This window comes from Tenrec ecaudatus, chromosome 3 (genome assembly GCF_050624435.1).
Source record: "Tenrec ecaudatus isolate mTenEca1 chromosome 3, mTenEca1.hap1, whole genome shotgun sequence".
Taxonomy (NCBI): Eukaryota; Metazoa; Chordata; class Mammalia; order Afrosoricida; family Tenrecidae; genus Tenrec; species Tenrec ecaudatus.
The window spans coordinates 9,843,997-9,853,535 of NC_134532.1; positions in this window are offsets into that span (position 1 = coordinate 9,843,997).

Sequence of the window (9,539 nt, forward strand, 5' to 3'; positions counted from 1 at the left end):
ATGCTGATGGCAACCTATGTACAAAATGCTTGATACAATTGATGCATGGGTTGTTATAAAAGCGGTGAAAACTCCCCAATAAAAGGGTTTATTTGAAAAAGATGGAAAGAACATATATAACTAAAACACAGATAATTCTGTAAGCATCAAGAACAAATACAATGATCAAAGCATTTATTTATATACCTTGAACTCTTCTTACAATGCAGTTGAAAAGTTATGTTTAATCAAAATACAGCCATTATAAGTCTTGGATAAAGATTAAGCAGAAATGAACAAAATAGTCCTTCAGGTAGAGACTGAGCAGATTGAAATACAATAGAATGCCATTGTATAAGAAATAAAAGTCCTAGAATGTTAGTACTTCTTGTTCAACTTTTGGGGATACCACAGTAGCTGTAAAATAGCATCAATTTAATTTCATATAAATACTACCTTCTTCAAAGCAAATAAACCTAGTCTTTCATTTCAGGTATATCCACTTTAGCAATGTCACCCACAAAATCCCTCCCCTCCTGTAAAAATAGCCTGCAGTTGTTGTTTAGTATTGTTTTGTTTCTTAATTCTAATCTGTCTAAATGCTTCACTACATCGGTTTTCTTGAGAACCTTATTAATCAAATTATTTCCCCCGCTCTTTGGTGCAATTCAAAGTACCATTCAGATGTTTTCTTCTGTCCTTAAACATGTTTAAAATTCATCTTCCTTTCCTCCACTTTTGGGACTTTTGGGACTTGTACACCTCCCTTTTATCCATTCCAATATACTTTATCCATACTTCCGCTGCCAATACTCTATGAAAAGCAACTTTTAGCATGAATACACATAACCAGTCACAACATCCAGTGGGCATTCTGAATCTTTCTTACTGGATATTAGTTGGTCGTTTCTCTCTTTTAAAAAAGAGTGCTAACTGTACATTGAATATAGGAAATATCTCTTATTTCTACAAAATCTCTAACTGCATTGAATTGCTATTTTAGGCTTATTCCCCATTTCCTAATATGATACATAATTATGGTAGTTTATCAAATCTCATTGCTAGCCACTTATGACACCATGCCTTCAGCCCAGACGTAATTTATTATCTTCTTTATGCATATTTCCTTTCTTTCAAGCTCCAAAATGGTATAACTAGCCTATTCAACGGGTATGACTTGAGTAGTCAGAGGCATGCCCTTACATACTGCATACTTCCAAATAAAGTCCTGTTGTATCAGATTTTCAGCCATCCATTTTTCCTAAGTCAGAAATGAAGGTGAAATATTTTATCTTTCTCTTATCTCTTCCATATTAAATGCTTAATTGAAATTATTTTAATTCTACCCGCTGAATATCTTACCTTATTCATTCTTCCTCCAGTCTACTGCATCATGTGAATTCAAGCTACGTACACCGCTTCTCTCTGAACCTTCCCCTTCCCCTCCTATTGATCTTCCCATGTGTTGCTCACGTGCTCAACACAGGCCAGTTCTCTCCGCCCCAAACACACTGATACTATTACCTTTGAAAATGACCTTGGCAAAAGAAAAGAAAATAATAATAATCTTAGCATCTTCTCTTTCATCATGAAGAAGAATAATGCAGAAACTCGCAGGGCCAATGTGTTCCCACAAAGTTAGGGTTCGTGTATTTCTCTCGTTATCTTTAATAAGCCAGTGTTCTTTCCAGGCACGCTGACCTGTCTTCAACTCTTTGAAGTTAGTTTGCTCAGTTTTGCTCGACCACCTCTGTAAGTTTTATTTTTGTGGTGCAATATTTTAAAAGTCACCGACGACTTTTATGTATCAAAACTTTGCCCTGAGCATCCCTAACAATAATACTAAGCCCGAGTTATGTGGTTTTTTTTATTATATACTCTCACATTTCAGTTTTTTTTCCTTTCAAAGCATCCCTTTGTAATGATACACTGCTCAAACCAAACCAAACTAAACTCACGGCTATCAAGCTTGTCTGGGCTCATAGGGACCCTGTGGACCGGGAAACCACCCCTTTCGGTTTCTGAGACTGGAACTCTATATGGAACCGGAAAGCGTCTTTCTTGTTGTCTTCTCTGACTGAATAGATGAACAGAGGGATTATTATTATGAATAATTTTACTACACTATCACCTGACTCTTAATTTTTTTTCCCTGACATCGCCTACACAACCATTTAAACGATGTCCTAAAAGAATGACATCTCACATTCAAGGCTAACAGAAAGCTCTTACTTACCTTTATTCGGAGAGTGCTGTTGCAACTCCAATCTCTACAATTGCTGTACAACATCTGAAAAGTAACCTGAGAAAACGAAATATTTTCCCTGGCAATCCATCCGTTTTCTGTCACTTTGATGTACAGTCTAATCCTTCTCTCAGAAGCTAATGTTTGTTCATAAGACAACTGGATGGAATATTCTAAATCCTAGATAATGCCCAAGAATAAATCAAACCAAATCAGGCAGGGAAGAGAGATTTCCCACAGGGCTCCAAGTATTCATGCTCCCTCTGTTTCCAGCCAGGAGAGTAAGAGAAGACAAAGGCAAAAAGAGTCCGGCCTATTGTACCTCTGGGAAAGGTGGGGTCCTAGGTTCCTAGAAGTGCCCATTAAAAGACTCTCTCTTCCCCCTCTCTCTTTGTGTCTGTTTATATACTGAATTCTGCGTGAGAACTAATTTCTCATCCACTAAACAACAGCGATAACAGTTTTAATATATTTTAAATAAGGGACTGAATACCTCACAGTTCTGGGATGAATTTGTTCTCACAGATTGATCCCAGTCAACTTTCTCCTTAAGTATTTCTCGGTCAATTGCAAAAATAAATAAATAAATCTCATTGCAATTCAATCAACTCTGATGAAATAGTTGCCTTCAGTTCATGAAATGTTGTTACCAACCAGACATTGTTTATGAGGGGGCTTTAAAGAGTTGTGGGAAATGGAAGTATAGGTGATCCTTTTTTTCCCTCGTGCATCTTCGGTGCATGCTATACAAGATAAGCTGCATTGTGCTTATCTTATATTATCAACAACAACAACTACTACATAGTTGTGGTTTCACCAGGAGCCCTGGAGGCATAGAGGTTACACATTGGGCTATGAAGTACAAGGTCAGCAGTTCAAAATCACTGGCTTCTCTATGAGAGAAAGATATGACTTCCCACTCTCCTAAAGAGTTACTTTCTTGGAAAATCACAGAGACAATTCTACCCTGATGTATATAGTCTCTGTGGGTCAGAATCAACTTGTCGTCAGTGACTTTTTTGAGTAATGACTCCCATGTCTAAAATCTATTAATAAGTACAAATTATGTGGATGCACACACACACACACATATGGTGGTGCCATGGGGTGTGTAGGGCTGCTGAGATGTTGGCCATTTAGACATAGCTGTCTGCTTCTGTAAAGATTCATTGCCTCTTAAACTCTCTGGAACAATTTCACCCCACTCTAAATGGTCTCTGAGTCAGAATTGACTCAATAGCAGGAGTATACGTAATACATGTCCATACTGATTATACGCAGAGCCTAGGGGGCATAGCAGCTATGCCTTGGGCTGCTATCCTCAAGGTCAGCAGTTTGAGAAGAAATACAAATAAGAAAAATAATTCAATCCACTCCAAGTACGTAGCTTTCAAATAGCAACCTAACCAGAAATAGAAGTCCATTCTCAAAGGGCTCATCCCACTTTCCTTCGTCCATAGGATTCACACGTATCATTTCTGTATCTTTAAAAGTTTGCTCAACCACAGAAGGTGTTCTGGAAATTGCTGTAAATCAGCAGTAATCGATCTGATGATATTCTGATTCATGATCTCAGTATCTCAGTACAGTAACCTCTGACAGTCTGTTAGATTTTCATAATTAATTGGCAGTGTGTTGACAGCTCAGGAAAAACACTGAAAATCATGAGATTAAAACAAACCTGCTGGAACAGATGGTGTAATAATGATCTTATGACTTTTTCTTGTAACCTCACATTCCATGGAAGCATCAGAAAGCAACCTCGTTTCTAGCTTACAGAAAGCGTAATGCTTGTATCTGTAAAAATCATCAGCCAAATAAAATTTAAAAAAATATCAGCCTAATGTGGTTTAACAAACTCAAATTTAAAACTTAGTGAGGAGAGTGGACAGAAAGTTTCTATCCTAAAGTATAATTTTCTATGAATCGAATTATTTTTTGCCATATGGCCTAAAAGTCCATGCTGCTTATGAAAGTACGATGTATAGTAGCTACGATGGTTAGCAGATTCCAATATGATAATGTTTTATATGTTTCCAATCTCTATAATCTCACTTGCAATCGCTTAGGAAAACAACTAGAAAGTGTTAAAGTGTTGCTTTAAGAATGAATGCAACATCTGAAATAGGGAAAGAAACAGTACTAGCATCACATGATTGGGACAAAATGTCAAGAGGGGCAAATGTTGATTATTATCAGATGCTGAAGACAAGTATCTAGTGAGTACATATGGGGTGCTCTCACTGCCTCTCACTCCCTCTTGGAAAAGGTCTCTAGGTCTTTCAAGGCATAGCTCTGATCCTAATCCTTTGGTAATACTCCCCTTACAGACTCACATAGCTTTTCCCTCTCTCTGTATCCATTTTGCCCTTCGCTCATACCTGGGCTACAACCAGAGACAGGATGCCATAGAAGAAACTCCACCAAACGAATTCAACTACAAACTAGGACCGTTCTTAACACCCACAGATCAGTCCTTGCCATGGCTAACACAAGGCAGCTGCCTACATCCGTGTGTCCTTTTAATTTCCGGCATCTGATCATTCTATGAGACGGGGGAAATGGCTTTCTACATGACCTTGTGCCATACTGGGCGATCTGGGGAAAATCAATGACCACATTTGGAGGCCCATAGAGCAAGGAATTGATGACCCTTTTTACTCCGGCAGTTATACCAGCTGATTCACTTGTGTGGATTTATCAAGCTAGAAAGTAATGGGAAGAAAAGTCAGAGGAAAAATCTGCAGTACTTTTTCGAAACCCCTTCTTGCAGTTCTAATACAGATGTTAAGTAAGCATTGAGATAGGGGATCCTGATGTTCTGCAAAGAGTTAGGAGCAGGAGAGACAGGTTTGGGATCCTTAGCATAGATTAATCATTTATTCTAGGTAAAAAATGAGAAGAGGGTCTGATTAGAGAGAAGACAGCCAAAAACTCGGGATTAAAGAAAAGTTGTCTTTGGATAAGCCTCCCTTTTAATTACTTTCCTCAGGTAAACTTGAGAGAAGCGCAGAGAATTCGCTAGTGTCCACCAATAGGCTCTGTTGCCGCCCATAGATCCACATTAACTGCACATCTACTGTTTTGAACTCTGTGGCGGAGCCCTTATCTAACATTCCTCTTAGGAGAATACAATGTTTCAGCGCATTCATTCTTACTATAAATACGAGATTCTCCCTTAAGATAATCAGGGTCACTCTGGCTCAGTGGTAAACTGTCATAATCATCATAGATTCCGAAATCCATTTATCAAAGAAAATAAGATGAAACTACTGAATCAGTGCTTTCCCTGTAGTAGAAACCCAGAGGGATCAGGAAGCTGGAAAATACAACAAACAAAAGAAGAAAACAAGAAAAATCAGCAGCTGTAGTCACGTAGGTGCTCTGATTACACACTGAGCTGCCAAGCCCAAGGTTGGCGGTTGAAACACAACGTTCCCCAGGAGGAAGAACGATGAAGTTGGCTGCTCCAGTAAGGACGATTTTTTAAATATCAGAAACCTGCAGGGGTAGTTCGAACTCCATCCTGTAGGATAATTATGAGGCTCAATCGATTCCATGGCAGTGCGTAGGGTCTTTTGATTGGTTGAATCATATTGGAATGGTCTATTAGGATATTTAATCCTCCTGGCAGGTATGACCGCCTATAGTAAACTAGCACATAAAGTAGTCAATAGAAATTAAGTGTCAAATATAGAAAGCTAGTTATTGCCACAGCTGGTACCTGAAGCCAAAGCTGACCTCCATCAAATTTGACTGTACATGTTACATAACTCTGTGTCTAAGACACCAAACTGATGCAGTTACAAAGAGATATCCTGTACAATAGGCAGCCAACGTTAAAATAGGAATAATTGTGAATCATGAATCTTATTGGAAGAGAGTCTTTCAGTCTTATTCACTGAAGATAAAGATAAAGAATAAATAAGAACAATTGACTGTGTGATGTACATGCCTTTCAGAAATACATATATGAGCAAATATGGTAGTTATTCAGTTCTGAATTCAAGATCTCATTCATTCATAAAATGACTGTGTCCAAAAGTGTAAATGCATTCTGTTGTATATTATAATTTTGCATATTAATTGAACTTGGTCTTAGCATGTGGGATATACTTGACTAAAGAAAATGATTTATTTTATTTTAAATCCTTTTATTGGGGGCTCTTAAAGCTCTTATCACAATCCATGCCTTCCTCCAGTGTGTCCAGCGCATTTGCACATATGCTGCCATTATCATTTTCAAAGTGTTCTCTTCCCACTTGAGCCCCTGATATCAACTCCCCATGAGAAAGTGTTTATACTGGTTATCAACACCATTGAGTCAGTCTGACTCACAGTGACCCTATAGGACAGAATGTAACCGCTTCCTCATGTTTCTGAGACTGCAAACCTTTAAGGAAGCAGACAGCATCATCGTTCTCCAGCAGAGTGTTTGGTGAGTTCAAACTGCTGACCTTGCAGTTAGCTGACCAATACCTAACTCATTCCATCACTGGGATGCCTTTTCTAAGGGTCATGAATTAAGAACTATGACCCCTAACTTTATCTGACTTTTACAAGAAGTACTTTTACTAGGGCAGCAAAAAAGAAAGAAAGATTTTGACAAGCTGGATTACTACAGTGGCTGAGGGACAGCTCAAACAGTGAGGATGACACACGACCGGGCAGTGCTTTGTTCGGTTGCACATAGGGTTGATACGAGTTAGACCTGACTCTACAACACCCTACCACCACAACACAAAAAGGAGAGAAGTCTATTTCAATGATAGCCCCCTCACCAGTTTGAACGAACGAAGCATTTTAGATTACGATGGCGTGGATAGTTCATGTATAATCATACTTAAATATAAGAATCAGTCCAAACCCAATTCCTATGAGACAGAAGTCCCACAAGTCCCAGATTTCTTCATTCTCTGTGTGGCTACACCACATCATCACAAGCACCTGGGGTACTCTTCTTCCCAACAGCACTCTCCCCTTTCCCTTTGGGGTTCTGCACTTCAACCCAACACCTTCACAGTGGAATGCTTTATGCAGGAAATAACTGGATACAACTGGGACTCAAGATCACCATGTGAGAACTCGGGATCAGGATGAGGAGGCCTGCAGGCAGTCTCCCTTCTTCAAGGAAGAGTCGCTCTCAGAAATGCTCTAAACCATGCAGCCTCCTCCTGGCCCTGCTTCCTGTAAGAAAGTCCCCCTAGTTCTGTTTTCTCGGTCCTGCCATTGTGCCCATTCCAGGCCTCTTGCCTTGTTCAGGGAACCGTTTTTGACTCATGTCATAGCTCATTTAGAAGGTCCCTGGCCTCTTCTTTCTCATCGCTTCTTCTCGATCTGTGTCTGCCTCTGTAAGTTGCTACTCTTCTTGATTTTTTGTCTGAAAAAACATTCCGTACGGTTCACAGCATATATGCACAACCTCTGTCAGTTTTAAGATGTGACCCCTGGATCTGGGCCACAAAATCATTCTTAGTGATCTACAGGCAATTAATTTGCATTGCAGTCTCTTTAAAGAAGGAGGGGTGGGGAACCCTCCTGCCATCAATTCATCTCTGGCTCATAGTGACCGCGGTAAGTAGATATGTCAACTAGACACTTCTAGGGGAAGAGTTCAAGGTTTCTATCAAGTGATACCTTAATGACACCTCCTTCGGGTTGTGGTCTTTTGTACAAGGGCAAGAGTGAACAGAGCTATTCCTCTGCCACTTCAATTTACTCTTCATTGGGACTCCGTATCCGGGTCTATGAGCGACCCCATGAGGGCAGCCCAACCATGACAGATGTTGGCTCCCTCCCATGCTTCCACCGACCTTAGATCCACACGACATTGCACTCACTGGCCTGTGAGATCCCTGCTCCTGGCTTCCACGTTTTGCCATCCTTGGCCTGCAGTTCTGTGAATCTAAAGAGGATCCCAGCTGCCATTGAACCGGCAGATTTCAGTTGCACTGGGCTGGGATGCCTTCTGGCTGTAAAGTTGCTTGCTGATAGGAAGTTATTTCTCATAAACAGGTGAGTGTTGCTGGTTTGTTTGTGTAAACAGCCTAGTCTTACACAGCAACCCGATGAGAAGCATAGAACTTTCTCTTTGGGATTTCTGAGGTTATGTATCTTTATGTTTTCTGCTGTGAGTTTGAATTGCTGACCTTGAGGTTACCCTTTTCCCCAAAAAATAAGACAGTGTCTTATATTAATTTTTTCTCCCAAAGATGTGCTAGGCCTTATTTTCAGGGAGGTCTTATTTTGGGGGAGGATGCCATAGATTTCAGAGAGAGGCAAACTGTAAGTAGGTCTTATTTGGGGGATGTCGTACTTTCAAGGAAACAGGGTAGAAGCAGAGTAGGCTATTGCCACCTCCGGTGGATCATTTGTTTTGTTTTCTACTTGCTGTGAGATGCCTGGAAGTGGCTTCTGACTGTGGACACTCCTGTGTACAATAGAGGCAGACTCAGCCTGCTCCAGAGCCATCCCCACAAGCACGGTTGTACCAGAGGACGTCTAAGCATTTGTGAAAAAGTAGAATTAAATAATGTGATCTTTCCGTGAAATTCTTCAAGTGCTCGCTTATATGAATCCATTACTGCAAGCACTAAGTCATTGTGTCACATTGATTGTCGTCTTCTTTTTCACTAAGCCTCTAATTTCCCAAGAAGGATGCCCTCTTTAAGAAACTGGTCGTTCCTAATACCATGTCCAAAGTAAGGGAGTTGAAGTCTTGTACTTTGGCTCTACTTACTCTGATAGGCTCACTTTTTGGAAGTCCATGTTACATGAATTAATTCTTTTCCAGTCTCCTCTATTTCTTGTCCAGCTTTCACATGCATGTGAACCCACTGAAAATAGCTTTATTTAAGCTCAGGTGCTGAAAGGAGCTTTACTAGCTCAGTTGCACCTTAACCCTCAAAGTGAAATCCTGGCACTCTAACATGTTAAAATTATCTTTGGAGTGTATTTGTACATTGCAATATGGCCTTTGATTTCTTGACTGCTGATTCCATAACTGTTGATTATGAGCATAATTAAAATAAAACACTAACAATTTCAATGTGTTGTGCACTTACTATGACATTTTTACTGATCCATTTGTAATGATCTTTTTTTAAAAAAAATTATTTATTTTATTTTTTTAAACAATTTATTAGGGGCTCATACAACTCTTATCACAGTCCATACAGATGTATGTATGTATATGTATGGACTGTGATAAGAGTTGTATGAGCCCCATTTGTAATGATCTTAATGTAATGTAAATATGCTGTGTATAAACCATAATGAAAGTTGTAACCTTTGAATTTCATCAGTAAGCATTTTG